This window comes from Nerophis lumbriciformis, linkage group LG30, assembly GCF_033978685.3.
Source record: "Nerophis lumbriciformis linkage group LG30, RoL_Nlum_v2.1, whole genome shotgun sequence".
In the NCBI taxonomy this organism is placed as follows: Eukaryota; Metazoa; Chordata; class Actinopteri; order Syngnathiformes; family Syngnathidae; genus Nerophis; species Nerophis lumbriciformis.
In genome coordinates, this window is record NC_084577.2 from 16,527,587 (window position 1) to 16,552,357 (window position 24,771).

Below are 24,771 nucleotides of genomic sequence, written 5' to 3' on the forward strand. Positions count from 1 at the left end.
ATTTAATGGATGAATGACCATTTCAAGTTCAGTTCTTTTGACCGTTTTTATCAAAGTGCTGGCACTCACAACTTTCTTTGGCCCCGTGGTGTCTTATTTTGCGGCCATACTTGGACTCAGACACTGAGTCACCAATGTTTGGGAGTTTGTTGACTGAGATAGTGTTAGAACCTTTTGGCGAGTCATACAATAAGTGGGCTGTACACAAACCGACATTAGACAACATTTAACTCACCCACTGGATTCAAAGCCTCCTGCATAAGTCTCTCTTTGTGCTCGTAATTATGACGCAGACATGGACTGTCGGTCAGGGAACCACCTGGCGCTTTCTTCTGGCACTCCCATGGCCTCCGAAAGCGAGTCTGAACTCTGTTTTTTTTTTTTTCTCTCTCTCTCTTGGCTTGGGGCTTGCATGGCGGAGGCGAGCACAGGCCTTGAATGTGGTAGTGGGAGCGCAGGCAGGAATGCGTCCTCTTTATTTGTGTCCATTTGTGGGGCATGATGGATGAGGCGGCTCGATGCGATGACCTGGCTCATCGCTCAAACGCTCAATAAGAGTCCCATCCTGCGCCGCCTTCTGTCACTGCTGCCAGCCGACGTGGGCGGACACGGCGGCCGGGAGGGTTTAGCCGCTCCATTGTCCGCAGGGTAACGCGGTGGCGGGGGGTGGGGGGGAATTGGGCATGACGGTGTGGACGGTGGGCGCTGACACTCCACATTTACAGTGCTCTTGGCACCCTAATGGGGGAGTTTTCTTAGGGGCCGTCGTCACCCCTCCGGGCTTCATGGGGCGTCCACCTTTTGATGAGGTCACTGGGGTCAGGCATTGTTGATGAGGTCAGCATGGGTCGTCCAGCTTTGATGAGGTCACTCAGTGATGGTGCAAGCCGGGGTCATAATAGAGTGGTAGTGATAATGGCCATGAGTGGGGTCTTTTTTTTTGCCACCTGTGCCAGCATTGACCAAATGAAGCCTTTTTGATTATGCGAACACATCCATCAAGAATGTGCGGATGATGTGGCGTACTTCTTTATGGCGATATTATTACAAACCCCGTTTCCATATGAGTTGGGAAATTGTGTTAGATGTAAATATAAACGGAATACAATGATTTGCAAATCATTTTCAACCTATATTCAGTTGAATATGCTACAAAGACAACATATTTGATGTTCAAACTGATAAACGTTTTTATTTTGAAAATAATCATTAACTTTAGAATTTGATGCCAGCAACACGTGACAAAGAAGTTGGGAAAGGACAGGTGAACAGGCAAATTGGGAACAGGTGGGTGCCATGATTGGGTATAAAAGTAGATTCCATTCACAAACAAGGATGGAGCGAGGGTCACCACTTTGTCGACAAATGCGTGAGCAAATTGTTGAACAGTTTAAGAAAACCTTTCTCAATCAGCTATTGCAAGGAATTTAGGGATTTCACCATCTACGGTATCATCAGAGGGTTCAGAGAATCTGGAGAAATCACTGCACGTAAGCAGCTAAGCCCGTGACCTTCGATCCCTCAGGCTGTACTGCATCAAAAAGCGACATCAGTGTGTAAAGGATATCACCACATGGGCTCAGGAACACTTCAGAAACCCACTGTCAGTAACTACAGTTGGTCGCTACATCTGTAAGTGCAAGTTAAAACTTTCCTATGCAAGGCGAAAACCGTTTATCAACAACACCCAGAAACGCCGTCGGCTTCGCTGGGCCTGAGCTCATCTAAGATGGACTGATACAAAGTGGAAAAGTGTTCTGTGGTCTGACGAGTCCACATTTCACTTTTTTTTTGGAAACTGTGGACATCGTGTCCTCCGGACCAAAGAGGAAAAGAACCATCCGGATTGTTATAGGCGCAAAGTTGAAAAGCCAGCATCTGTGATGGTATGGGGGTGTATTAGTGCCCAAGACATGGGTAACTTACACATCTGTGAAGGCACCATTAATGCTGAAAAGTACATACAGGTTTTGGAGCAACATATGTTGCCATCCAAGCAACGTTACTATGGACGCCCCTGCTTATTTCAGCAAGACAATGCCAAGCCACGTGTTACATCAACGTGGCTTCATAGTAAAAGAGTGCGGGTACTAGACTGGCCTGCCTGTAGTCCAGACCTGTCTCCCATTGAAAATGTGTGGCGCATTATGAAACCTAAAATACCACAACGGAGACCCCCGGATTGTTGAACAACTTAAGCTGTACATCAAGCAAGAATGGGAAAGAATTCCACCTCAGAAGCTTCAAAAATGTGTCTCCTCAGTTCCCAAACGTTTACTGAGTGTTGTTAAAAGGAAAGGCTATGTAACACAGTGGTGAACATGCCCTTTCCCAACTACTTTGTCACGTGTTGCAGCCATGAAATTCTAAGTTAATTAAAATAAAGTTTATGAGTTTGAACATCAAATATCGAAACGGATTTGCAAATCATTGTATTCCGTTTATATTTACATCTAACACAATTTCCCAACTCATATGGAAACGGGGTTTGTACATCTCATTCATGAAAGATGTCCCACTCGGTTCCAAAGTGAGGCTCATGCTCATTGCAATCTGATATTGTAGCATATCAATCTTGCCAGTTATCCATGCCAAGCAGCAAAAATGGAAAAAATATAGAAAAAGTTATGATGAAATAAAATAAAGAAAAAACAAGGTGATTGTTTATTTTTCTGTACTTGAGTGCCAGAAAATTTAAGTGAATAATAAACCTTTAAGAATAATTATTAAGTGATATAATGAATGCATGTGGGGTACACAATAAATGTTGAAAACAAAACAAAAATTACTAAACGAGGGTTTAGGATTTGTACTGCCCCCTAGTGGATACACGTGATTTTAACGTTAAAATGTTTAAAATTAGGGCTGTCAAAATTAACGAGTTAATTCATGTGATTAATAACGAAAAATTATCGCGTTAACCATGAACACACTTAGATAAATCCTGCAATTTATTTTTGACCGTACAAGCTCTTTTGCCATAACTGCTACATATACGGTCAGTGATCATATCAATTAGGGATGTCAAAAATACATGGATTTTCAAATGAGTCGCAATTCTTAATAATTTAAAAAAATTTAAAAATCTATATATTTTTTTTGATCAATAATTAATATTTTTTTTAATAGTTTCTTTTATTTTTTTTATTTTTACAAAATGTTTAATAAGTCCAACAAAATACTACACAATAATAATACAATTCCAAACCAAACCTCGGCCCAGCAACATTCAGATTAGCAGTCAACAGAGTAATTGAGAGGACACACAAACATGACACAAAACAATCCAAAGTAGTCAAACAAATATGAATAATATTAAAAAAAACATGTTTTTTTAATCTGTCCTTTTCCAGTCACTCAGGCAAATCATATTGTTGATGTAGATGCCTATATCTGGTATACGGATTTAGGGAGAGTGGCCGTGCGCAACCCGAGGGTCCCTGGTTCAATCCCCACCTAGTACCAACCTCGTCATGTCCGTTGTGTCCTGAGCAAGACACTTCACCCTTGCTCCTGATGGGTGCTGGTTAGCGCCTTGCATGGCAGCTCCCTCCATCAGTGTGTGAATGTGTGTGTGAATGGGTAAATGTGGAAGTAGTGTCAAAGCGCTTTGAGTACCTTGAAGGTAGAAAAGCGCTATACAAGTACAACCCATTTATCATTTATTTATTTACTTTAGAAAAGAGAAGTGTGGGATATTTCTTTTGTTGCCTTATTTGTATTTTACTTTATTAAATGTTTGGGTAGAATTTGACTACACAAAACCAGTTTTCTTTTAAATAATATAAAACTGTATCAGACTTGTTATCTATTTTATGGAGGAATGTAGTTAATCAAAGAACTGGCACCCAATGTTATTTAAAAAAAAAAAAAAAAGTTTTGATTTTCAATGGAGAATCGATTTGAATCGAGAATTGATTTCGAATCAAATCATTACCCACAAGAATCGAATCGAATCGTGTGGTGCCCAAAGATTCAGTGCAAATATGAGTGAGTGCAAATTTCACTCCAGCCTGTAAGAACTTTAGATAAAACTGTTAAAAAGTTAAAGTACCAATGAATGTCACACACACATTGTGGCGAAATTATTCCCTGCATTTGACCCATCACCCTTGATCACCCCCTGGGAGGTGAGGGGAGCAGTGAGTAGCAGCGGTGGCCGTGCCCGGGAATCATTTTTGGTCATTCAACCCCCAATTCCAACCCTTGATGCTGAGTGCCAAGCAAAGTAATGGGTCCCATTTTTGTAGTCTTTGGTACGACTCGGCCGGGGTTTGAACTCACAACCTACCGATCTCCAAGTTTTGACCAAATATACAACATGCATTCAAGTAAAACGTTCCTGGATGACATTCTGACAATAAAGTTGCATTAGTGTACAAATACTGGGGTCGTTTCTTAAGCTATTTTTATTATGCAAATGAGTGATTAATCACAATTTTTTATTTCAATTATTTATTGTGTTTTTTTCTTTAGTACCTTTTGTGTAATTTATTTTTATCCCATATTTGTTCCCACTACCGCACCTTAAGTTGGAGTCCTCAATCTCGTTATATGCAAATATAATGACAATAAAATCCATTCTATTCTATTCTATTATATTCTATTCTATTCTAATTAACCTAAATTCAAAAATGTCATAAATCTAATTTAAAAAAAAAAAATCATTTCAAAGCCCTGATTAAAATAGTTAGGAATCAGATGCAGGGGCAGTTTTAAGCTTGAATAGTTTAGATTTCTTTTTAGCAGGTGCAACAAAAAAAAACTTTTTTTTTTTTCTTTTTTTTTTTTTTTAAACGATATGGTATCTCAACTTTATTAAAGCAGACAAAAAGCACTGGATTACACAGATAAATAATATGATTTAATGAAGCAAAATAATTATCATCCAAGCTTTTTTGGATGATTCCAATGCAACCACATACAGTAACAGTATTGCTGTCATTCACTTCCTTTGTACATAACTTTACTAATACACAAACATTTAGCAAACCAACAGAGTAAAACTTTTTTTTTTTTAAATGATTCACATACCTGAATAATCACAGCTCGGTTGGGAGAGCGGCCATGCCAGCAACTTGAGGGTTCCAGGTTCGATCCCCGCTTCTGCCATCCTAGTCACTGCCGTTGTGTCTTTGGACAAGACACTTTACCCACATGCACCCAGTGCCACCCACACTGGTTTAAAAAAAAAAGAAAAAGTAACTTAGTTATTGGGTTTCACAATGTAACGCACTTTTGAGTCATTAGAGAAAAGTGCTATATAAATATAATAATTCACTTTGATTGATTGATGGATTGAAACTTTTATTAGTAGATTGCACAGTACAGTACATATTCCGTACAATTGACCACTTAATGGTAACATCCGTATAAGTTTTTCAACTTGTTTAAGTCGGGGTCCACGTTAATCAATTCATGATTCACTTCTTCAGGGGAGGCTCAGACAGGCTGTCATGTATTCTGCTCAAAGACAGAATAAATAAATATGTTAATATGTATTGTTGATTTTTTTTTTTTTAAAGCCGATGGTTAAAAAGTTAACAAAGTGAGACATCTTCTCCATGAACGGTCGTTTCCCGGTTTTGGGGACATCAGAGTGAGCGTTCTTCTCGGACGTAAACAATCTTTGGTGTTTTTCTCTCGGTCAACCACAACTCGCACAAGCTCGCGAACAAAAACTGACAAAGCTGTGTCTGCTTTAAAAGTTCAAGTTTATGTGAGTATCTACGTGTACAAGTCACAAATGTCCCTGAAATATTACTTTGAATAAGTTTGTAAACTGGATAGACGGTGTTATATTAGCAGCTAGCCTATTCTGTGTTTAGCTAGCTATTTGTATTAGCATAGCTGTATCATTTGTACACTCGGATAGTAACTTCATTTATTTATTTTTTTACTGTATGTTACAGTCTCCACATCATACACATATGTCAAAGAAAGCTTCACTAAAGCAAGAAGAGAAAATATTGTGGACGGAGTTTTATTTGTGTTGCCAACTCCTCTGGAAGGAGGACATTTCCTATTATTCCAGAAGTTTCTGTATGACGTCATCACCTGCGATGGACGCTGTGGGAGAGAGGAATAACGACGCGGGCGATAAAAAAAGTGAGTTGAACAAAAGGCTAAGTTTGATTAGAACTGCAAATTAACTATATTATTACATTTGAACTATTAAGTTCTGCACCGTTAAATGTTGGAGCAGGGGTGTTCATAGTGTGGCCCCGGAGGGCCCTTTTGTGTCCCACAGCTAATTTTTTAACGGCCCTCAGCACATTCCAAAAATACTATTAAAAAGAAACCCATAGAAAAGTGGATTAAAAGAGCAAACAGGTGAAATGTAATGAGAATAAGTTGTGACTCTAATAACACAAAGCTGTGCCATGCAGGTTGGGCTCAAAAAATAATAATGAATTACAAAATGTAATGTTGTTATTAGAGATGTCCGATAGTGGCTTTTTTTGCCGATATCCGATATTGTCCAACTCTGAATTACCGATTCCGATATCAACCGATACCGATATATACAGTTGTGGAATTAACACATCATTATGCTTAATTTTGTTGTGATGCCCCGCTGGATGCATTAAACAATGTAACAAGGTTTTCCAAAATAAATCAACTCAAGTTATGAAAAAAAGTGCCAACATGGCACTGCCATATTTATTATTAAAGTCACAAAGTGCTTTTTTTTTTTTTTTTAACATGCCTCAAAACAGCAGTTTGGAATTTGGAACGTGAGCATGAGGAGGTTGAGGTGGGCGGGGTTGGGGGGACGGGGTTGAGGTGGGGGGAGGAGGGGTAGGGGGTAGCAGGGGGTGTATATTGTAGCATCCCGGAAGAGTTAGTGCTGCAAGGGGTTCTGGGTATTTGTTCTGTTGTGTTTATGTTGTGTTACGGTGCGAATGTTCTCCCGAAATGTGTTTGTCATTATTGTTTGGTGTGGGTTCACAGTGTGACGCATATTTGTAACAGTGTTAAAGTTGTTTATACGGCCACCCTCAGTGTGACCTGTATGGCTGTTGACCAAGTATGCCTGGCATTCACTTATAAATAAATGATAAATGGGTTTCACTTGTATAGCGCTTTTCTACCTTCAAGGTACTCAAAGCGCTTTGACACTACTTCCACATTTACCTATTCACACACACATTCACACACTGATGGAGGGAGCTGCCATGCAAGGCGCTAACCAGCACCCATCAGGAGCAAGGGTGAAGTGTCTTGCTCAGGACACAACGGACATGACGAGGTTGGTACTAGGTGGGCCACTCTTCCACTGCGCCACGCCGTCCCTTGTGTGTGTGAAAAGCCGTAGATATTATGTGATTGGGCTGGCACGCAAAGGCAGTGCCTTTAAGGTTTATTGGTGCTCTGTACTTCTCCCTACGTCCGTGTACCACTCCGTACAGCGGCGTTTTAAAAAGTCATAAATTTTACTTTTTGAAACCGATACCGATAATTTCCGATATTACATTTTAAAGCATTTATCGGCCGATAATATCGGCAGTCCGATATTATCGGACATCCCTAGTTGTTATGATATATTGACCTATTTAAGGCTCGAATTATTCACATCAAAAATTCCCCTTTGAAATTTTTTGGGGGGGAGATATGGCATTTTTTGTGTGTTTGCAATATAAAAAACTAAAAGTGCATAAAACAACATGAAAAATAAAAACTTATAATCAACAGATAGATCTGAAGTTGAGACTTAAGTGTTGAAATAAAAAAATTAAAAATCTTTTTTTTTTTTAACACTTTTATATGTGGGACCCTTTTGATTCCCCAATAATTTTAGTGGGATTTTTTTTCAAAAAGTAAAAATGAATAAAAAATCAATGTTGTTATGAATTATTGATCTATTTAAGGCTTCAATTACTTCACATCAAATATACCACTTTGGATTTTTTTGCAGCCTGGACACGAAGGGGTGCGGGTCTCCTCTCTGCTCTGACTGCAGCTGGGACTGCTGCGCGAGGCTACTGTCAACTTCATCACCTGTGAGTAATATGTGCTTTTGTGTCTCTAAAAACATCAGAAAATTTGTCACTAGTTGCTTTTGAGGGGAAAAAAAAAGTCCCGAAGTTGGAAAGTCATCAGATTTTGATGTCAATTAAGCAGCATTGACACAGTTACGTGTTGTAAGGCCAGCACACGGGCTACTTTACACAGCTACTGCCTTTTGGTTGGACTCCGGTACTGCACGTTACTTTTGAGAGGTTTTTTTTTTGCGTCCCGCAGCTAATTTTTTAACGGCCCTCGTTCCAAAAATACTATTAAAAAGAAACACATACAAAAGTGGATTAAAAGAGCAAACAGGTGAAATGTAACGAGAATAAGTTGTGACTCTAATAACACAAAGCTGTCATGCAGGTTGTTTTTTTCTTTAAAACTGTCTTCGCTCCAAAAATAATAATGAATTACAAAATGTAATGTTGTTATGATATATTGACCTATTCCAGGCTCCAATTATTCACATAAAAAATTCCACTTTTAAATATTTTAGGGGGAATATTGCAATTGTTCTTTGACAAAAACAACATGAAAAAATAACAAAAACTTATAATCGACAGATAGACCTGAAGCTGATATAGAGACTTGAGCATTGAAAGTAAAAAATACAAATAAAAAATGGTATGACCTTTTTTTTAACACTTTTATGTTTGGGACCCTTTCCCAATCATTTTATTGGGACTTTTTTCAAAAACTGTAAGTGCAGAAAAAATAATAATGAATTCATATTCATATTCATATTGTTATGAATCAGGCTTCAATTACTTCACATCAAATATACCACTTTAACATTTTTTAGGGGTCGGGGATATTGCATAATTTCTGTATTTGCCATAGAAAACGTAACAACATAAAACTTAAAAGAAAATGTTTTATGTCAACAGATAGACATGGAGTTGATCTAAATATTGAATACAAAAATTAAAACAATTGCTATATGACTTATTTTCAACACTTTTATGACTAAAACCCTTCCGGATCCCCGGGACCACACTTAAGGGGAGCCCTAATAGTTAAAAAAACGTGTTGCTTTTGAGGAGAAAAAAGTTCCGAAGAGAAGTTGGAAAGTCACCAGATTTAGTACCAATTTAGCAGCATTGACACAGTCACGTGCTACTTTACACAGCTACTGCCTCTATGTTGGACTCCGGTACTGCACGCTACTTTTAAGAGTTTTTTTTTTAGATAATTTAGATGCAGGGATTTTCAAAAAACGTTCACGGCTTGAGCCCAAATACAGTGCATCCGGAAAGTTTTCACAGCGCTTCACTTTTTCTACATTTTGGCATGTTACAGCCTTATTTAAAATTGGAATACAATCCATTTTGTCCTCAAAATTCTATAGACAATACCTCATTATGAAAATGTAAAAAGTTATATATATATATTTTTTTTTCTTTAATGCAATTGTATTAAAAATATATATTAAGAAAAACCATAGTATTCACAGCCTTTGCCTAATACATAGATGATGCACTTTTGGCAGCAATTACAGCCTCAAGTCTTTTTGAATACGATGCCACAAGCTTAGCACACCTATATTTTGGGCAGTTTTGCCCATTCTTCTTTGCAGCACCTCTCAAGCTCCATCAGATTGGATAAGAATCGTTCATTTTCATTCCGGATGTCTCTGTCTATAAGACTCGAGGCTGTAATTGTTGCCAAAGGTGCATCAACAAAGTATTAAGCAAAATATATTTTTTAGTTTTTTACTTTTAATAAATTAGCATTTTTTTTCACACTGTCATTATGGGGTATTGTTTGTAGATTTTTGAGGACAAAAATTAATTTATTCCATTTTGGAATAAGGCTGTAACAGAAGCGCTGTGAATACTTGCGGAAAGAACTGAACCAACCCACCAACCGCCCCTGCTCAGGTGCTGTTTAATATAGTGAAGAGTAGAACTAAATGCTGTATGTCCATCCATCCATTTTCTACCGCTTATCCCTTTTGGGGTTGCAGGGGTTGCTGATGCTGTATGTGTGTGTAACCAGAAAGCACGGATTAAAGTGACCCTATGTAATTATGTTGGCTACACAAAGAATGTGTGTTTCAGACGCCAGTGTCACCTGTTTCACGCTTAATCAACACGTTGGGACGACTTATTGCCACAATTAAGTCACAGTTTCACAAAGAAGACTCAGTGTGTACTTTTTAAGAGTTTAGGAAGTATAGTAAGTCCAGGCTGTTTTAGTGAAATGAGAAGCGCCCATCCCCAACATGTTATGCCCTTACAATTTCCAGACAGGTGGGCACACTGTGGGCAGCCATGCCCGGGGCTCGGAGCCACTCAGCTAATAGGACATCTGGCATGGCTTTAATATCCGTACATGCTCTCTGCTCTCTAACCCTCTCCTCACTTTCTGCTGCCACCGGTCATGCGTGTCACAGGAACATACATCATGCCCACCAGAGGGGCCGCCGCAGCTGGCAGCTCTCATGCTGATTAACTTGGCAAACGTGCTGACTCAGGCGTATCAGGGGGACGCCAATTCTGATCCGTTGGCGTTAATGGGCGTAGCCTGAAATATGGTGGGCGGGGGGGAACTTGTTGGTACACAAAGTAAAGTGTGTTTGGGTGATGATTTTTCGAGCATGTGCGAGCAACTTGCATGCACTTTTCTTCACATTTTCCCTGACAGTAAGCAGACCAGTTCAAGTGTGGGTGACACTGGTGCTTTTATTGTTGTAATTTTCTGTGCCCTGTTTGTGCTTTGTTTTGGCTCTGGGGCAAAAACCGTGAAGCAGGTGGGCTTCAATTTGACAGTAAGGGTGGTGGAAAAAAATTCATTCACATTCGAATTGCAATTCTTGAATTTTTATGATTCTGAATTGAGCCCAAATGTTCCAGAATCTCCATCCATTTTCTACCGCTTGTCCCTTTTGGGGTTGTGGGGGGTTCTGGACAAGTCGCCACCTCATCGCAGGGCCAACACAGATAAACAGACAATATTCACACTCACATTCACACACTAGGGCCAATTTAGTGTTGCCAATCAACCTATCCCCAGGTGCATGTCTTTGGAGGTGGGAGGAAGCCGGAGTACCCGGAGGGAACCCACGCAATCCCGGAGAGAACATGCAAACTCCACACAGAAAGATCCTGAGCCCAGTATCGAACTCAGGACTTTCGTAGTGTGAGGCACACGTGCTGCCCCTGTTTCAGAATATATTTTGAAAAATACGTTTTTAGGCCATCTCCTTAATTGTTGCAGGTATACATCACACAGCTGCTAAAAGAGGAGCTTTTGTATCCAGATACAACTTTTTCAGTCCGATACAACGCCTTGAGTATTGGCCTATACCGATTGTAATCTGATACAATATCAGCCCAAATCAAAGTACATACTTGAAGTGTGGAATATTAGGAAAAACTTGATCAATTGAAATTATTAATAGAACAATGCTAGGCACAAAAACACTAACCTTATGACAGATGTATTATTTTGAAGTGGAGTTTGAATTAGTTTTTTGGTAAGTGGTCACAAAAATTAATTAGATTAATGGCATGGTGCAGTGAGTTGAATGATGCGGACACATTTGTTACTCAATACTTTACAATATGTTTCTGCTTTGGAGACCTTGTATATGTAAGTAATATGTAACTATAATTATATTATATTATATTATAACTATAATTATTTCATACTTTTATAGTGACAAATGTCATGTTATTATTTCATACTTCGACAAATGTCGTGTTTTTGACTGCAATATTGTTCAATTAAGGACACATATTACATACAGTATGTCTAGTTTGTGTGCTATTGTGTGCTTAGCTGTTGTATAGATGCTCCTCGTAGCCTATGGTCTACCATGTTTATCTTTTGCAAATGACTTCACTAAAATACAAGAAAAAACCTACCTTGTGTGCTTATTGGAGGACATTTAGATGTTAACTGGATGTCCAGCTTTGCACAAGTATACACACTGCAGGACTGCTTGGATCAGACATTTAGATGCAAGCCGATATTATGCGATACTTGTTTTTTTGTGTGTGTGTGCTGATATCAGACAGATATTCAATATCTATCGGATCAGGACACCCGTAGCGTACAGTACTCACTGTGCTCTCATGTACGTGCGCTGGCAGCTGCTCGCTGCTGCTGATTTCTTTCTACAGAGGCAAAGCAGCTGAGAGATTTTCAAACAAAAGAACAAAAAAAAGAACTATTACAACAAAGAACATTCATCATATAATCAAAGCTCAAAACTGTATTGCATCACACACGTATCTTGATCACGGACTGTGGGAGATTCTGTGATCTTTTTTTTAGTAAACATACATTTTTCTTGGCAACAACCGATTAAATTATGCCTAATGCTTTGTAATTATTTCACCCCCACTCTTTTATCTCGGCCGTCAGCTCCATCGACTATAATTGAAACACTTTTGGATAGAAATGATCACTGGGACGTGCGACTTACGCTGTAAGAATGATAGAATCTCCTTGCAAGAAGTGGCGCATGCCTAATTACAACGAAAAAGTACCCATGATTGGATCTTACCTTTTTATGGGCTATTTCATCTGTTTCCTGCACTCTAACTCTCCTCTGAGAGGCTTACGACACTAAACCCTTTCTTTCTAGCACAGATATTTGGTGAAGGTTTTCAGATGTTTTAATGGAAAAGTAAAGGAAAAATTAGCAAGCATGACTAGGCTTTTTGTGGCCCAAACCAAGATTTTGTTTGTGGTCCTATTTTGGCCTTTAATGTTACTCTTGTAACAGGCTGATATAGATATAGAGTAGTGACGTACAGTCAGGGGAGGCAGGTGAGGCGGGGCCTCACGTGCCATCATGGAAAGAAATAAAATGTAATGATAATGATAAATGGGTTGTACTTGTATAGCGCTTTTCTACCTTCAAGGTACTCAAAGCGCTTTGACACTACTTCCACATTTACCCATTCACACACACATTCACACACTGATGGAGGGAGCTGCCATGCAAGGCGCTAACCAGCACCCATCAGGAGCAAGGGTGAAGTGTCTTGCTCAGGACACAACGGACATGACGAGGTTGGTACTAGGTGGGGATTGAACCAGGGACCCTCGGGTCGCGCACGGCCATTCTTCCACTGCATGTAAAAAGAAAAAAAATTAATTAAATTGTTATATGTATCCAGTGATTATACTATAAAGTTATTTTTCATTTAACTTCACCAGTTTTAGATTATTTTTATTCAAAATTGCTGAATTTTCACATTTGCCATTCAAATACTGAGAAGAGATTTGCGGTGAGTCACCAGCCAGTTGAGCCTCGCCATGGATTGCGCAATGACTCGGCTAACTGCTGGCCTGCTGTGCAGTGAGACCGTATTGCTATATGAATTATATTATACATTTCCATAGTTTAGTTAGCTGAGGTATATAATGTACAGTGTATCTTGTCAACAACTGTATGTGTGTAACGTATTTCTTGTGCTGAGCAATCACAAAACGGCTGCGAACACTCACTGGCTGAGGCTCGCAGTAATCCCGCCTCCTGGTGGTAGAGGGCGCTAGTGATCCCAGAGATCATTCATGCGACTACTCGGCTGCAGAATAAGTGACAACAAGCAGCAACAGTTAGCAGCGATCGTTTATTTTTTCCTCTCGTCTGGACGTTTAACATGGAGGATTACATATCTAAAATAAAACAGTTTTCTAAACTGGACTTTCAATCGAAGCAGGAGGTAATAATTAAAGGAATATCCCCATCGAGACAGAGAGACTTTTAAAACCGAAGAAAGATAAGGAAGACTTCAATAAACAAGTTATCGATGCTTTTGCTCAGAAGGAGCGGCGCATTGACTTCATTTATAAGTAAAGGTAAGACCATAATAACGTTTTTTTTAATTAAATGTGCTTTTTTTGTGTGCTACAGTTTGTGTAAAGTTAAAGTTAAGTTAAAGTACCAATGATTGTCACACACACTAGGTGTGGTGAAATTTGTCCTCTGCATTTGAACCATCCCCTTGATCACCCCCTGGGAGGTGAGGGGAGCAGTGGGCAGCAGCGGCGCCGTGCCCGGGAATCATTTTTGGTTTTTCAACCCCCAATTCCAACCCTTGATGCTGAGTGCCAAGCAGGGAAGAATGCTGGTATGAGCTTTTAAACATAACCCGTTAACTGCTGCCAATCAAATGGTGAATAAGATACTCTTTAGGGTTCGTATGTTTGTAAATCTGACTGTGATGAAGTCAGTGCCTCACCAGCCATGAACCTCACGAACACAAATGTAGTTCAAGTACTTTTTATAATTAGATATTAAAAAATATTGAACACAAAGATTACATTGACAACTACATTCCAGTTGAATCCAATATGGTCAATAATCATGTTTTTATATTCCAGATCATTTACAATGATTATATGAAAAGGTTAAAAATTACGTTAATAAAGAAAGAAAAGTGTTTCATATATCCTATAGTACTGAAGCCAATATAAAACTAAATATTAGTAATTATTTCTATTGGTATTTTTATTGTTTCATTTATAGTGCAATAATAGTCATTGTCATTACTGTGTTATTACTCACTATTTCACTAATCTGTTCTTAATTATAATTTTTTGGCACCGTATGGTATTTGCAGATGTACCGTATTTTTCGGAGTATAAGTCGCACCGGAGTATAAGTCGCACCTGCTGAAAATGCATAATAAAGAAGGAAAAAAACATATATAAGTCGCACTGGAGCCCGGCCAAACTATGAAAAAAACTGCGACTTATAGTCCGAAAAATACGGTAGTTTGGTTGTTGTTGTTTTTTGTTGTTGCAGCTGTCTCTCTCTCTCTGATCTCTTGTCCCTGCAATTTCCCTCTTTGTCATCTTCTTTTTCTTCCGTCTATCCCCTCCTGCTCGGTCCGGCTGCGCCCAACACTAAATATATCCATTTAATAAAGTCAAATACAAATAAGGCAACAAGGTATCCCACACTTCTCTTTAGTGAAGTAAATCTGTACAGCAGCTATGTCAGCAATATGATTTGTTAAAAAAAAAAACAACAACTAAATAGTACGGTCGTTTTAGAAATACGACTGTAAATGACGACGTCAGAAGCAATGCTAAATTAGCAATTGTGTCTCTGAGCTTTTGAATGGATGCGGCTGCAATGTTGCTAAACTGAACTACAAAGAACATGACTCACTGATGAATAAAAGTTTAGCAGAAACAAAGTATAATCGTATCCATGAGGTAATTCAGCCCATCAAAGTAGAACAAGGAAAACCTGCAGAGCACAAATGACCACGTTGATGATTAGCTACTGAAGTGGCTGGTCGCCATCGTCATATGGTCCCCACAAGTCCTTAACAACCCTTTAAACAACTGCGTAGAGTGTTTATTCAGACATTTAAACATTTGAAAAATTATCACACAACTTTTGGTCAAGGTGACTTTACTTTCTATTGCTTTAATAAAACCAGGCATCCTAAAGCCATGACAACACCACCTATTATTTTAAATGAAGAAGTACTTTTGTCCCCACGTGTGTTCACAGTGACATATATGGTCATTCTGGTGGTGGCAAAATACTTTTGCACAGTACAATGAAAAGGTCTGATGCGGTGATGCTGTGCGGCCACCCAGAGCTTACTGGATAAATGGCCTCTCTGGGCCTGTTTGACTGGAAACAGGTGTGTGTCATCAAAAGATGAAGCCCCCCCAATAAACATTATTGGAGTACATCTGCTGCCTGTCACAACACAGGCTGAGCTGGACCAGCCCACCCCGCCCATCCATCACCAGCACCAGAGGGAGGATGGGCAGTGATTTCCATCCGCCACTGCCGGGTCCTTCTCCCATCAGTCACCCTGGGGATGCTGGGATGGGTGCGCGTTTGGTCCAAGTCCCTCTCGGCCTACCTCTGCCAGACCACAGCCACCTTTTGGCCAACAGTGAATAAAACGCTTTGGAAAAAAAAAGAGTGTTGATTATCTCGGAAATTGATGACACACAACACTGTGTTCCAAATAAATATAGATGGGACTAAGGCAAGGTTTTACAAACGTATGGGTTGTGGCCCAAAAAGCGAGTACTTTTTTTCCCTCCAGAGTGAAATGTTATTCATCATCAAACCGGCACACAATTTCTTGGCAAAGAGCTTTTTGATTCCAGTAATAAATTAGTTTCCTCTCGGTTTTCATCATTAACTAATGTGCAGTAAATGTCGATGCTTTGGCAATATATTATACAGCATATCAATGGTTCTCCATTATTTGTCATGCCTCCTCAGGGACAGACTTGTCACGCGCCCCCCGAATTGAAATGCTATTGTGAACCTGATCTTTTTTTCTTTTTTTATTCATATGTAAGAAAAATAAGAATACAAAAGCGTTTTTTGCTAGCATTTTGCAGTCACCTGATTATCTGAGTCCCACTTGCCCCTTTTGTAAAGGTACTCCAATAAATGTTATATCATCCACTCTTTTTTTAGTATCGATTTTTTTTTTTTTTTGTACGTACATCAACAGCACAATTTCCAAAAACTATAAATTTTGTTTTATTTGAATTGAGAGTTAACTTATTTGAATCAAACCACTTCTTTAACAATAATAATATTTTTTCTACTATATCCATTAATGTTTCTAGATTGTTACCACAACTGTATTGGTGTCATCAACAAATAAAAGAAAATGTTATGGGTTTTTTTTAACTACGGTATATAAAGATTATTAATACACATAAGGAACAAGAAAGAACCCAAGATTGATCCATGTGGAATCTAACACGTCACTGTCAGCAGCTGGGAATCAGTGCCATTCTGTAGCCAGCGCGTCATCTGTGCTCACCGAATCTGTGCCCCCCCTCTCCACGAAGGTGAGGGGGGCTGAGCAGAAAAGTTAAAGTACCAATGATTGTCACACACACAGTAGGTGTGGTGAAATTTGTCCACTGCATTTGACCCATCCCCATGTTCACCCCCTGGGAGGTGAGGCGAGCAGTGGGCAGCAGCGGTGGCCGCGCCCGGGAGTCATTTTTGGTGATTTAACCCCCAATTCCAACCGTTGATGCTGAGTGCCAAGCAGGGAGGTAATGGGTCCCGTTTTTATAGTCTTTGGTATGAACTCACAACCTACCGATCTCACGGCCGACACTCTAACCACTAGGCCACTAGATCAACTGGTCTAAAAGGGGGGTCTATTTAAATGCTAGAGTATACAAATGAGTTTTAAGATGGGACTTAAATGCTTCTACTGAGGTAGCATTTCTAACTGTTACCGGAAGGGCATTCCAGAGTACTGGAGCCCGAATAGAAAACGCTCTATAGACCGCAGACTTTTTTGGCCTCTGGGAATCACTAATAAGCTGGAGTTCTTCGAACACAGATTTCTTGCCGGGACATATGGTACCATATAATCAGCAAGATAGGATGGAGCTAGACCGTGTAGTATTTTATACGTAAGTAGTAAAACCTTAAAGTCACATCTTAAGTGCACAGGAAGCCAGTGCGGGTGAGCCAGTATTGGCGTAATATGATCAAACTTTCTTGTTCTTGTCAAAAGTATAGCAGCCACATTTTGTACGAACTGTAATCTTTTAATGTTAGACATAGGGAGACCCGAAAATAATATGTTACAGTAATCGAGACGAGACGTAACGAACGCATGAATAATGATCTCAGAGTCGCTAGTGGACAAAATGGAACGAATTTTAACGATATTACAGAAATGAAAGAAAGCCGTTTTAGTAACACTCTTAATGTGTGACTCAAACGAGAGAGTTGGGTCGAATTTAATACCCCGATTTTTAATGTTTTAAACTAGCATTACGTGTTGATAGCATTTTGTGTCCTCCGTTGTCATTCCACATCGCTCACGCCAATGTCATGTGGAGCTGATTATGTCAAAGATAAAGTGCAGAGGGCAGAACAGATAATTTCCACTTAGCAGTGCTAATACCTGATAGCAGTCTTTACGTTAAGTGGTGCGTCGGTAATAATATATCTCACGTGTTGCCTTTTGAAAATTGCTCACGACAAAGGCTCACAAATGTAAAGTTGTGTTATTGATAAGGCAGGACTTAAAGATAAAGTGCATCTAAAAGTTAGTCTCTTAAAAGTTGGTCAATTTGATTGTCACTCTGAAGGAACAGTAGCGCCAAGATTAGCAGTGTTGACCCAGAATAGGGCAAAGTCCGGCTTGGTGAATATCTTTATCGATCACCACAAAGTAGTAAGAGAAATTAAAAGTACATCACTGTAATTTAGGTCAAAAGTATGTAGAATAAGCTTTAAAAAAGAAAATGTTGTGTAGTGAAGCCAATATATTTGAAGGGTGATGTAGGGAGGAACAACTGTGTGTGTGTATATGTATATGTATATATATATATATATATATATATATATATATATATATATATATATATATATATATATATATATATATATATACATATATACACTGTGCAGTGTATGTATTCATATTTTTCTCCGAATACTTTTCCAAAGAAAATGCATTGGGTTTACTTAAAGTCGGCAATCATTTGTAAACATGTGATAATACAGCGTAAACTGCAGAGGTGGGACCAAGTCATTGTTTTGCAAGTCACAAGTAAGTCTCAAGTCTTTGCCCTCAAGTCCGAGTCAAGTCCCGAGTCAAGACAGGCAAGCCCCGAGTCAAGTCCAAAGTCAAGACTGGAAAGTCTCAAGTCAAGTCCTAAATCCTGCATTTTGAGTTTCGAGTCCTTTCAAGTCCTTTTAACCACAGACTAATATATTAACACAGATTGTGTATGCTTTTCAAACGCTGTATTTATTTATTAAAACAAGTGCATTTTAAATTGCAGGAAAGAAAATTGTGCTGACATTGCACTTTATAATAGCACTATTAACCAGTCATTTTAAACATTAACTCATTCCTTTACAGAACAAACACATTGAAAAATAAAGTGCAAATGTACTTATTTGTACAAAAGTGTTAACATTGAAAAAACATGACATATACGTGAACATAACAAAAAAGTTGTACTTTTTATATGTCAGGGCCCTATGCTGCATTGCATTTGCAAAAGACCAAATTAGCCAAGAGTCTGTCAGTCATTTGTGCACGATGGGGGCGTAGTATGATGCCACCATGGCTGAAAACTCGCTCCACTGGAGCACTGGAGGCAGGCACTGCCAAGACTCTCATGGCCACTCGGAACAGTGAAGGAAGAGTCTTCATGTTCAATGCCCAGAACAAAAGGGGGAGAGAGTTGTTTTGGGTTGGTGCACTACTTGTGAGTGTATCTTGTGTTTTTTATGTTGATTTAATTAAAAAAAGAAAAAAATTATTTCTTGTGCGGCCCGATACTAATCGATCCACGGACCAGTACCGGGCCGCGGCCCGGTGGTTGGGGACCACTGAGGTAAACAACCAACAGTATGTCAGAAAGCTAGCTAAAACGGTACACATATTCATAATATAGTATACATTTTAACTGACCTTTATTTTACTATTTTTGTCTTCTTTTAGGTGGCTAAAATACGCGGTGCTGCTGACCGCCGTCTAACGTTACGTGTGATATATTGACTAACGTAACCCTGCTTAAAAAAAATCACTGAACAAAAAGTATGAATAAGGTAGTGAACTGCAACAGATTCCCGTGTTTGCAATAACGTTATAACGTTAGCAGTGAGTTTACAGCCTCACTGATTTAACTACACAGCAAATAAAAGTCACGTTACTTAGCCAATAAACATTATCTTACATTCAAAACTTACCGTTCTTTGTGCAACTTCAAATGCCGGACGAAGTTGGAAGTTGTTGCCTCTCCATCAGTAATTTTCGAACCGCATGTGTTGCATACTGCAAACCGTTTTGTGTTGACCACCTCGTAATTTTTATATTTTTATATATAATTTTTTGTTCACTGGCGTGTGGCTTGGACATGTCTTCTTCGTTGGTTGTCCTGCAATTTGATTGGATGAATGCTGTGTGATGAAAACAAAGTAGATCTAATTTGATTGGCTGTTGTACTGAGACCACACCAGCTGACACACGCAACGCTGATAGACAAGTACACAATGAAAAATACGGAGCGCTCCCGAATAACTTTTTCATCTTTGGGTTTTGGGGAAAGTAGCAAGTCATGTCAAGTCATGTCAATTCAAAAGGCTCAAGTCCAAGTGAAGTCACAAGTCATTGATGTTAAAGTCTAAGTCGAGTTGCAAGTCTTTTTACATTTTGTCAAGTCGAGTCTAAAGTCATCAAATTCATGACTCGAGTCTGACTCGAGTCCAAGTCATGTGACTCGAGTCCACACCTCTGGTAAACTGACATTAAAACAGTTCAGCATACATAAGGACATGATGACAGTTCAAGATGGTGGCACCTTGTTTGTTTTGTTTGTTGTTAACTTCCACAGTCATTCCAGCCTTAAAAACCGCAGGTGAACAATATGTGTCAATATGTGTGATCGTAAATGGTTATTATAATCGTTATTATAACGAGCAAGCAGTGTGGATTACTGTATGTCTTCTCAGACAGCTAGCTGAAAAGGAGCCAGGGGTTGTAGCGCTAGCTTGAGGACCAGGCTAAAGGCTAGCTATTTGCTCTACCGATCATCTTTCATTATCATTCACAAGTTGTGAGTACCAAAAATTTTTACAATTTAAAATGTTTATTATGTGTTGAGGCATATTTATGGATATTGATGAGAGACAGAGACGCTTATGGAGCCGATTCTAATATAGTCTTTTTTTGCAAATGGTAATCGGAAATTGGAGCAGAATGTCAACGTCAGGTTAGCAAGCTGTGTGTGAAAAATATACAATTTAATTGGCGTTTGATTGTTTTTTCGCCATCCTTGAGAGGTTACAGGGATTTACTGTATTAAAGTTTGTCATGTCAAGGAAGTGCCAAATCTGTCCAAACCCTTTTTTAATGAATGCATCTGTACATAGCACCACTGACAATAGACATGCCATCAAGCAAAAAAACAACACAATTCTGGTTTAAGTACACATGATATACAAAAATCATTTTCTCGATGTCTTATATTGTAAGACAATGTGGATCGTGCAGGTGATTTCAAACAAATATTTACATTGGTCAATGTTGTCATTCATTAAACCAGGTGTTTTGTCAAAATGAGCTACCTAACACTACTGAGCATGCACATGCATCAGCGCTTAACATTTTCTCGTATTAAACACCCATCGAAATGAGCTACCTCATAAGCTGACTTTATCACTGCCACTACAAGTAAGGAATTATTTAAGGTATATTTCTATCATCGTGTTTTTTGACCAGTAAGCATGTAGATAACTACAGTGTGAGGAAGTTGTTAACAGTGACACTATAATACTAGCCTAAATTTTCGTTTTCATCACTGTTTAAACAGCAATAACAATTTCAGTGAAAACAACGAAATGAAAACAAAGGTTGCATGTGCACCAAGGATCTACGACAAGAGTCGTGCCCGACAACCGAGCGGTAGTGGGAGCATTATTTGATGGCTTAATATAGATAGGCTCCAGCACCCCCCGCGACCCCGAAAAGGACAAGCGGTAGTAAATGGATGGATGGATATACCTCTATATTACATGAATAACTAAATAATAGATATTCTACAGTGGGAGCGTTATTTAATATCTAAATCAAACATTGGGAAGCCTTTTTTGGCACGATAACGTAAATCGAATTATGTAACTGGTAGCTTTTCTTCAACAAAGCAGCTCATTTCGACAGAACACCGGCACGAGTAGCTCACTTGAATGAACAAACAACAAAAAGTGCAAGTATTTTACTTGTAATATGTACAGGATAGTTTCGGTACTGCTTGATTTTTTGCTGCAGGATATTAAAAACAACAACAAAAAACAGTTGCAAAAGCCTTTAGTACAAATTAAAAGGTAGAAAAAAATCTGAAGCTATCTTGAATTATTTGGAACAAAATGTGAAAATGCAGAACGAGACAGAGAAAGTTACTGTACCGGTATATGCAATGGGATTTATAATATTTTTTTTTTTCTATGCACATATACACACATTGCATATTCCTTTCAAATGCAGTAGTACCTCAACTTAAGAGTGCCCCATCTTGTTTAGAGATAAGAACTGTATCAGCTAATTTCAATGCTTTTAAATTCCAAGCAAAAATTTAAGTTATAGAGTCCCCACCATTAGTTGGCGAAGCAAGTGTCTCAGTAAGCCTTTTAAGCTCCGAACAAAACATCTGGTCTTATTTGCAAGCATTAGCTTAGAGTTGAAAATGGACATACCGTATTTTTCGGACTATAAGTCGCAGTTTTTTTCATAGTCTGGCCGGGGGTGCGACTTATACTCAGGAGCGACTTATGTGTGAAATTATTAACACATAACCGTAAAATATCAAATAATATTATTTAGCTCATTCACGTAAGAGACTAGACGTATAAGATTTCATCGGATTTAGCGATTAGGAGTGACAGATTGTTTGGTAAACGTATAGCATGTTCTATATGTTATAGTTATTTGAATGACTCTTACCATAATATGTTACGTTAACATACCTGGCACGTTCTCAGTTGGTTATTTATGCCTCATATAATGTACACTTATTCAGCCTGTTGTTCACTATTCTTTATTTATTTTAAATTGCCTTTCAAATGTCTATTCTTGGTGTTGGGTTTTATCAGATAAATTTCCCCAAAAAATGCGATTTATACTCCAGTGCGACTTATATACAGGTAAAAGCCAGTAAATTAGAATATTTTGAAAAACTTGATTTATTTCAGTAATTGCATTCAAAAGGTGTAACTTGTACATTATATTTATTCATTGCACACAGACTGATGCATTCAAATGTTTATTTCATTTAATTTTGATGATTTGAAGTGGCAACAAATGAAAATCCAAAATTCCGTGTGTCACAAAATTAGAATATTACTTAAGGCTAATACAAAAAAGGGATTTTTAGAAATGTTGGCCAACTGAAAAGTATGAAAATGAAAAATATGAGCATGTACAATACTCAATACTTGGTTGGAGCTCCTTTTGCCTCAATTACTGCGTTAATGCGGCTTGGCATGGAGTCGATGAGTTTCTGGCACTGCTCAGGTGTTATGAGAGCCCAGGTTGCTCTGATAGTGGCCTTCAACTCTTCTGCGTTTTTGGGTCTGGCATTCTGCATCTTCCTTTTCACAATACCCCACAGATTTTCTATGGGGCTAAGGTCAGGGGAGTTGGCGGGCCAATTTAGAACAGAAATACCATGGTCCGTAAACCAGGCACGGGTAGATTTTGCGCTGTGTGCAGGCGCCAAGTCCTGTTGGAACTTGAAATCTCCATCTCCATAGAGCAGGTCAGCAGCAGGAAGCATGAAGTGCTCTAAAACTTGCTGGTAGACGGCTGCGTTGACCCTGGATCTCAGGAAACAGAGTGGACCGACACCAGCAGATGACATGGCACCCCAAACCATCACTGATGGTGGAAACTTTACACTAGACTTCAGGCAACGTGGATCCTGTGCCTCTCCTGTCTTCCTCCAGACTCTGGGACCTCGATTTCCAAAGGAAATGCAAAATTTGCTTTCGTCAGAAAACATGACTTTGGACCACTCAGCAGCAGTCCAGCTCTTTTTTTCCTTAGCCCAGGTGAGACGCTTTTCGCGCTGTTTCTTGGTCAACAGTGGCTTGACACGAGGTATGCGGCAGTTGAAACCCATGTCTTTCAAGCGTCTCTTGGTGGTGGATCTTGAAGCACTGACTCCAGCAGCTGTCCACTCCTTCTGAATCTCCCCCACATTTTTGAATGGGTTTTTTTTCACAATCTTGACCAGGGCGCGGTGATCCCTATCGCTTGTACACTTTTTCTGACCACAGTTTTTCCTTCCCTTTGCCTCTCCATTAATGTGTTTGGACACAGAGCTCTGAGAACAGCCAGCCTCTTCAGCAATAACCTTTTGTGTCTTTTCCTTCTTGTGCAATGTGTCGATGGTTGCCTTTTGGACAGCTGTCAAATCTGAAGTCTTCCCCATGTTTGTGTAGGCTTCAGAACTGGACTGAGAGACCATTTAAAGCCCTTTGCAGGTGTTTTGAGTTAATCAGCTGATTAGTTTGTGGCACCAGGTGTCTTCAAAATATAACCCTTACACAATATTCTAATTTTGTGACACACGGAATTTTGGATTTTCATTTGTTGCCACTTCAAATCATCAAAATTAAATGAAATAAACATTTGAATGCATCAGTCTGTGTGCAATGAATAAATATAATGTACAAGTTACACCTTTTGAATGCAATTACTGAAAAAATCAAGTTTTTCAAAATATTCTAATTTACTGGCTTTTACCTGCATGTTTTTTTCCTTCTTTATTATGCATTTTCGGCCGGTGCGCCTTATACTCCGAAAAATACGGTACCTTTGTTTACCAACCCCAAAAAAGAAAGTAGATTAATTAAAGAAAGAAGTCATCAAAAACATGATCGAGTGAGTCGGTAACTTGGCAAAGCAGTTTGAGCACATCATTGTTACTCATCACCGCACCATACTGAAGCCGAACGTGTCTAAGTCTAGCCCAAAATTTTTTAATAATATCTAAACGGCGGACATTTATCTGTGAAAATATGGAAAAGTTAGTGTGTTTGACGGAGAAGCAGCTTGAAAGAGATACTGTTGAAGTCCACTCTCCAAGGTAAATGCTGTATATTACAATTACATTACTTCATTAAATTACTGTAGTTGTGTGTAGTACATTCTTTAGTAGTATTTTTGTGTAACATTTATATAAGTTGTTTTTTTCTTTTTAAAATACATGTTACATGTTAAAATGGTGCTGTTTTGGGAGGGGACAAGCACAGATTAAATA

General features: G+C 38.9%; 1 protein-coding gene and 1 long non-coding RNA gene across 4 annotated transcripts in view; one reads left to right on the plus strand and one right to left on the minus strand.

Annotated features, from left to right (window-relative positions):
* The window catches only part of LOC133572719 (uncharacterized), a 38,826-nt gene extending 26,664 nt beyond the window's left edge, over positions 1-12,162 (minus strand). Inside the window, exons 1-2 of the long non-coding RNA XR_009810571.1 lie at positions 12,084-12,162; positions 5,035-5,178 (exon numbers count right to left, since the gene is read on the minus strand). This is a non-coding gene — a long non-coding RNA (uncharacterized lncRNA). The remainder of the gene's footprint in view (positions 1-5,034; positions 5,179-12,083) is intronic.
* The window catches only part of LOC133572716 (EH domain-containing protein 2-like), an 84,942-nt gene continuing 65,682 nt past the window's right edge, over positions 5,512-24,771 (plus strand). The window contains exons 1-3 of one of the 3 annotated variants that reach the window (XM_061925674.1): positions 5,512-5,719; positions 5,913-6,108; positions 7,919-8,003. The gene's annotated coding sequence lies outside the window, so the exon portion shown is untranslated. The remainder of the gene's footprint in view (positions 5,720-5,912; positions 6,109-7,918; positions 8,004-24,771) is intronic. The other 2 variants (XM_061925675.1, XM_061925676.1) reach the window with 2 other exon arrangements.